The sequence below is a fragment of the Oncorhynchus gorbuscha genome, linkage group LG18, assembly GCF_021184085.1.
Source record: "Oncorhynchus gorbuscha isolate QuinsamMale2020 ecotype Even-year linkage group LG18, OgorEven_v1.0, whole genome shotgun sequence".
Taxonomy (NCBI): Eukaryota; Metazoa; Chordata; class Actinopteri; order Salmoniformes; family Salmonidae; genus Oncorhynchus; species Oncorhynchus gorbuscha.
In genome coordinates, this window is record NC_060190.1 from 6,271,198 (window position 1) to 6,278,214 (window position 7,017).

Consider the following 7,017-nt stretch of genomic DNA (forward strand, 5'->3'; position numbering starts at 1 on the left):
AGGGATGACAGGACTGGGTGGTTCTCTGCAGCTGCATCCTCCATGATCAGCCCAGAACTCTGTATGGGCTGAGGGGCTATTTACCATCACACAGTCCCAGAAAATGAAAGATAGAAGAATGATTCATTGCAAGAGAAAATAAAAAATAAGCATGTTAGACTGTTGCATAAAGTAAAAACTATTCTTCCGGCACAACACTGTTTGTTTTCCTGCGAGGGTTAAAGGTTGCAGTTTGTCTGTCGATATGCTCCTTTTGTTACCATATATGTGTCTGGTCACGGCCTACTAGACCAGATGGAGACAACTGGATATTTTAGACAAAAATAAACACAGACAGAGAGAGAGAGAGAGAGAGAGAGAGAGAGAGAGAGAGAGAGAGAGAGAGAGAGAGAGAGAGAGAGAGAGAGAGAGAGAGATTTATCTCATGACTGATGAGACACTGTTAGAGTCTCTTACGTGTTTTATCTTATGTTTTAGAACAGTCCGGTTGTTTTTGACGACAGTCACCAACCTGGCTGGGGTCTGGAAAATCTGACTGCATAAATGACCATTGGCCCATGGAATTGATTTAATCAGCGTTATACCAATATAAAATACACTCGCTATCCCTCATCCCCAGTCCCAAACACTCCTCACATCATCCAACCTTCGCATCCAAGAGCAAAGAGGAAAAATCAAGGTCCCTTTGGTCAATTTACCAGGAGAGGAAATTAGATTTAGCAAGGGTCACTCAAACGTCAACGGCCGGTGCCTTGGACTATAATTCCTTAAGCATTAGGGCCACTTTTCATTTACTGAACACACAATATTTTTCTGGCTCAAGCTATCATAGCAGAGAGGGAGAGGGAGAGGGAGAGGGAGAGGGAGAGGGAGAGGGAGAGGGAGAGGGAGAGGGAGAGGGAGAGAGAGAGAGAGAGAGAGAGAGAGAGAGAGAGAGAGAGAGAGAGAGAGAGAGAGAGAGAGAGAGAGAGAGAGAGAGAGAGGGAGAGAGCCTTTAGACATAGATCAGATGATCACTACACCACAGCTGCATAATGAATGATGCCAATACGAACCTGCCTGTCTCCTTTGAACTCGACCCGCAGTCTGAGTGCTCTGGCACTCTCTGCTTTACAAGGCCAATGAAGTGAAATATGGGGTGTACAAAATCAGAATAATGCGCCCACCAAACTCTGGAGCATGTAAACCAATCGTCTCTCATGTTTCCCAAATATATTTTCAGCTTGTATGGGAATTAGGTAGCTATGCGGCTAACGTTCATATGTATTCTTGTCTAGCTGGGTTTATTAAAAAATCTGTTATTGGAATTAAGCTCGTTGGGTTTTCAATGAAACACCTGTTGGATTTCACCATTGAGTCCCAATTATGAGATGAACCTGGTCCATTTTTAGACCACGGTCATGGATACACAATTTCAGGAGATCTACTAACATGAGTTCAAACCATTACCAGTTCATTAAAAATAATAATGATTCTCAGAAAATAATCCAACATTACATCATTTTAGAAGCGTAAAAGCAAAATTGGGTTTATTCATTGTCCACTAGATGTGAAAAACGTGATTTTGATCATTCAGCATCTCTATCCAGCCCTTGTTTTGGTTTTCACCACGAGGAAACATACACCGAACACATATCTAAACACAACCAGACAGCAACAATAAAACCCTCATCTTCTTGTCTCTCGTTGTCTAACCTCTGTCTGTAGAACGGGGCCATAGAGCCACACACACACACACACACACACACACACACACACACACACACACACACACACACACACACACACACACACACACACACACACACACACACACACACACACACACACACACACACACACACACACACACACACACACACACACACACACACACACACACACACACACACACCTTCGCACCATAGACTGCAAACCCAAAGTGAGATGCTGTAGAAATGTGAAAGTATTTAATGCATTAGGTAAACCTTCCTCCCATTTGGAAAGGCAAGCTCATAAATCACACTTTCCCCCTGTCCTCGCGGTTCGCTGTAGAGGAGTTATTAGTCCGTGGTGGCCATCATGGTCATTAGTTCATGTCCCTGGCACGAGCAGCAGCAGTTTCACAACCGTTGAAACCAACTGTCCTGAGGCTGGGTCTGGTGTTGAGGCCCCCCAGGGGGTTAGGATCAGGTCCACTGCACTAACTGAATAATCATGTAGGGGGGGGGGAGAAAGAGGGGAAGAGAGAGAATGCGATAGAGAGCGAGAGAGTGAGAGTGTTTAGGACTCTTTAGGAGTGGTTCACAAAGTACGAGACATTGGCAACAGTGTGTCTGTTGGCCTGTTTGTTTTGCTGTCTAGTAGATGTCCAAATCCTTCTCCGGAGTCCCAAAGGTTCATCATTTAGCCCGGAGGAAACTCAGATACCCAGATATAATCTCCAGGGCTCTCTTGCAAAATACATTTGATTTCTTAGGAATTAAACTGCACTCTGTTCTTTCAGAGCCTGACAGTTAAGAGTGGTCAACGACAAGCCCATAGAAATATAATTGGTTCTACTAGATTGGATAAAGTCCCTCCGATCAAGGCAATTTGGCTGGTACTGGTACACTTATGGGTACACTCAATATGGCTAACATGGTGTTGTGATGCATCATTACTCTGGTCATTCTAAGTCTATGCACAGCCCCACGTCCCTGCTCTGCAGTGAAGGGGGGGCAGAGAGAGGGGGGGGGGGCAGAGAAACAGAAGGGAGAGAGACAGATAGAGGGAGAGAGACAGAAGGGAGAGAGACAGAAGGGAGAGAGACAGATAGAGGGAGAGAGACAGATAGAGGGAGAGAGACAGAAGGGAGAGAGACAGAAGGGAGAGAGACAGAAGGGAGAGAGACAGATAGAGGGGATGCAGAGAGACAGAAGGGAGAGAGACAGATAGAGGGAGAGAGACAGAAGGGAGAGAGACAGAAGGGAGAGAGACAGATAGAGGGAGAGAGACAGATAGAGGGAGAGAGACAGATAGAGGGAGAGAGACAGAAGGGAGAGAGACAGAAGGGAGAGAGACAGATAGAGGGAGAGAGACAGATAGAGGGAGAGAGACAGAAGGGAGAGAGACAGAAGGGAGAGAGACAGATAGAGGCAGAGAGACAGAAGGGAGAGAGACAGAAGGAGAAGGGAGAGAGACAGATAGAGGGGATGCAGAGAGACAGAAGGGAGAGAGACAGATCGAGGGGATGCAGAGAGACAGAAGGGAGAGAGACAGAAGGGAGAGAGACAGAAGGGAGAGAGACAGATAGAGGGGATGCAGAGGAAGCAGCCACTATACTGTGTTCAATTAAATTGTGACATATTTGATATTTACTAAACCCACATGAATTCCTCTGTCTTGCAGGTTCGCCTATGACACTTTATGGCCGGCAAATGGAAAGGCTGCTATGAGGGCTGATTTACAGTAACTGAACTGGAGAATGATGAGCGAGAAAAGAAGAGAAAATCCCATGTTGACATTGTCACCTACTCTCGTTCTCCCTGCATCCACTTCCTGCTTGGCTTCAAATTGATCCCTTCCTCATCCCCAACGGCCATTAAGCACCTTGTAAATGACACCTTTCCAAACGAACGTATCTACCCAGAGCCCTGACATAAGAACGTAAACAAAATGTATTATTAACGCTCAATTACTGTCTCTGAGCCTCCAGTGGCTTGGGCTGTAAGTGATCTCCTGTAGACAGCAGTAAATGAGCTGTAGAGCGAATGATCCCCCCTGAGTTATGGTCCTTATAAAGTGGTAGTGGCGTTCCGCGTGACAGACTTTCCTATAGAGGCCTAGAAACCTATCTATACCGAAGACCATCAAGGTTATATAACAGAGAAGCGGAGAGAACACCGATTGGACAAATGATTCTTAAAGAACACGAGTCATCTCTAATTCAGGAGCCAAACTTTGCTTGGGTCTCCTTCTCCTCGGCCAAGTCCCAGAACCAGAGTAGGAGTCAGCAGACGTTTACTGAACGCTAGACATGTCAATATAAACAACCCGGGAGCACAAAGCCTTTATCAACTTCTCGCCGAGAACTCAAAGATAACCACATTTTCTGGACCGTTGTTTGGAATTTTTTGCTTCGGTTTTTTATTGCGCCGCAAAGACGAGGAGGATATGTGTTTATGTGTGACGCAATGAAGAGTCACTGAGTTGAAGGGCTGGATTCAATCAATAGTGCCGAGGATCAGCGTTGTAGCATGAGTGAAATGTAAAGGCAATGTTTCCACGTTCGCGGAGACTGCAATCCCAGTAAGCACTGCATATGTCTGCTCAACCCCGCTACCACGCTGATCTTCAGCGCCCGAATACATGGAGTGTTACTTCCTGCCGTTTGACTTTGTCACATATTTGGAAGAGTGTGTGTGAGTAAGTGTGTGTGTGTGTCCTCAGATGCACTGCGGCAGATAAGGAGCTGAGAGTTGACCCTGCCCTATTGCTGAGTGATGCAGGGAAGTCACCAGGGTTTACACAATGGTTTAGACACACACACACACACACACACACACACACACACACGCACGCAAACACACACACGTACACGCACGCACGCACACACACACACACGCGCACACGCACACACACACACACACACACACACACACACACACACACACACACACACACACACACACACACACACACACACACACACACACACACACACACACACACACACACACACACACACACACACACACACACACACCAAGCTGACACATATAAAGTGCTCACTTTCCCTCCAGCTTGTATCAGTAAGCCTTTCTTTCCTGGAATACATTTGACCATGTGTTGACTCAGTAGACCACACCACTGGCTTGGTAGAGAAGAGATGTCAACCCCTATCCATTGCAGGCTCTGTCTTGTTTCAGGGGCTCTACTACTGCACGACACTACTCTCTCTATTCCAGCACCTGGATAAATGTTTTAAGGGATGTGAGCATCACACCTGGGTTCAAATACTATTTGAAATTATTTCAAATACTTGTATCTGTTCTTGATTGAGCTTTCCTGTTACAATGGAGCCAAAAGAAAAGTCCCAAATACTGCTAACCCCTCCCACCTAGCACTCCAGACACCGGCTAAAGCAAACGATCATAGTATGAAACATTTCAAAAAGTATTTGAACCCAGGTCTGGTGAGCATACCACCACTATATGCATTGTAATCCAGGCTTAGATGAAGTATATGTCATTCTGACATTGAGGTACACAGCTCATTTACTCATCCTCTCTTCTGGTTTTATACTGGTCTACTCTAATTGGTTACAGAGTTTAAGTGTTGCCATAACAACCTAAGAAAGGAAAGATCCTTGAATATCCTCAGGCGGGCTGCACTCAAGGAAAACGTTCAACCGTATTCACAGACCCACCACCACCAACAATAAAGGGACTTTGGCTACTAACTCCAATCTGTCTGGATAAAATAATAAACCCATTGGAAGGTTGAGTGAGTAAGTTCTTGGAAATGGAAAGGAGACACCTGACAGCGGACCATTCCCACAATGACTGAGAGAGACACCCGCTCGCTCACAGCAGTTACAACAGATGTTTAGCCTAGCCCTTCCTCAATGAGGACCATGCCAGTTTCTAGATGCACACACATGAACAAAGCACACCTGTATGCACACACACACACACACACACACACACACATTCTCTCTCACTCCCTTCCAGCCCAAGGTCATCTGGTTTCCACTGAAGCATGGAGGATGAGATTTCATGGAGGAGTCATCAAATCCACCCAGGTTATAAATGGATCATTGGTAACGTTATACAGTGTTGGGAAGGGAATGGGAGGCCTGGATTGGGAAGATTAGATGAAGATCAGATCTGAATTGCAAATGCAGCTTCATTGGAGAGCCATCCAAAAGCCTTGTGCAATCCTTAAAGCCTTTATCATTTCAGAATAGGAATATGTCTTTCCTTGATTGGTATCTAGGACAGAAAGAAGACAGAGATATGTTTCAGTAGCAGAGGTTCCTTCTGTCCTGTGTAATAACCATGACAATCGATCTTCAGTTTAGAGGTTCCATTATGGTCCTCAGGAAGGAACACAACCCCAAACTAATATTTTCTGGTAGATCTATTTCACCATCCACCCACCAAGGTCAACTACATCTGTTGAAGGAGCGTATGTTCATAACATTAAAAATGTCTGCTTTCATTAAATATAACAGTTTGATTAATTGGGTTGGCTTTCCTCCTTTCAGCAAGAAAACAGTAACTCTGTCTGGACTATATTCAATGCTCATTGCCAGCGTCCCAAATGGCACCCTATTCCCTATATAGTGCACTACTTTTGACCAGGGTCGTATATATATAGGGAATAGGATGCTGTTTGGGATGGACAAGTCTTTTTGGACTATAGTCAATACAAATCAAGTACAGTTATATGGAAAGAGTTGAAAGGAGCAGAATTTAAGTTATCGAATGAAATGAATGATGGGGTTGCTGACTGAAAGGAACAAGTATTGGGTCGTTCTACAAAAAGAGTGCCTTTAAGTAGAAATTGTGGACCGATATTGAATTGTAAAAGCCTGCTATATTAAATGAAGTGCCCTTTAATTTTGACTACTTGGAGAATTCAAGAAATGTGATTTGTAATATGAATAAAGGGTTGCTAAAGTGCCACAATACTATGATGATTTTAACCCACTTAATCCCCAAATTGCTCTGCCACCCCTGTGTCACTTCTTGGAAGATTTTAACCCACTTAATCCCCAAATTCCTCTGCCACCCCTGTGTCACTTCTTGGAAGATTTTAACCCACTTAATCCCAAAATGTCTCAAATTTCACCATCATTATAAAGCCCTAGTTATTTTGTTGCTTTGACAAAGAATGTGTTTAATGTGATTAGTGATTCATTTACATTTGTGCCTCATTTTAAGGTCAACCGTGTCACGTGAAATGAACTCTCTGTTGAATATGGTGAAACTTTTTTTTTTAATTCCAAAGAAACATGAATCATCTAATAGTCAAATCATATAATGGAAGCAG

The 7,017-nt window shown here is 44.3% G+C and overlaps 1 protein-coding gene across 3 annotated transcripts in view; it reads right to left on the bottom strand.

The window, feature by feature from the left end:
* Nucleotides 1-1,836: 1,836 nt before the first annotated feature.
* The window catches only part of wiza (WIZ zinc finger a), a 22,230-nt gene continuing 17,049 nt past the window's right edge, over nt 1,837-7,017 (bottom strand). For all 3 annotated transcript variants that reach the window (XR_006833293.1, XR_006833294.1, XR_006833292.1), the window contains one exon: nt 1,837-1,894. The gene's annotated coding sequence lies outside the window, so the exon portion shown is untranslated. The remainder of the gene's footprint in view (nt 1,895-7,017) is intronic.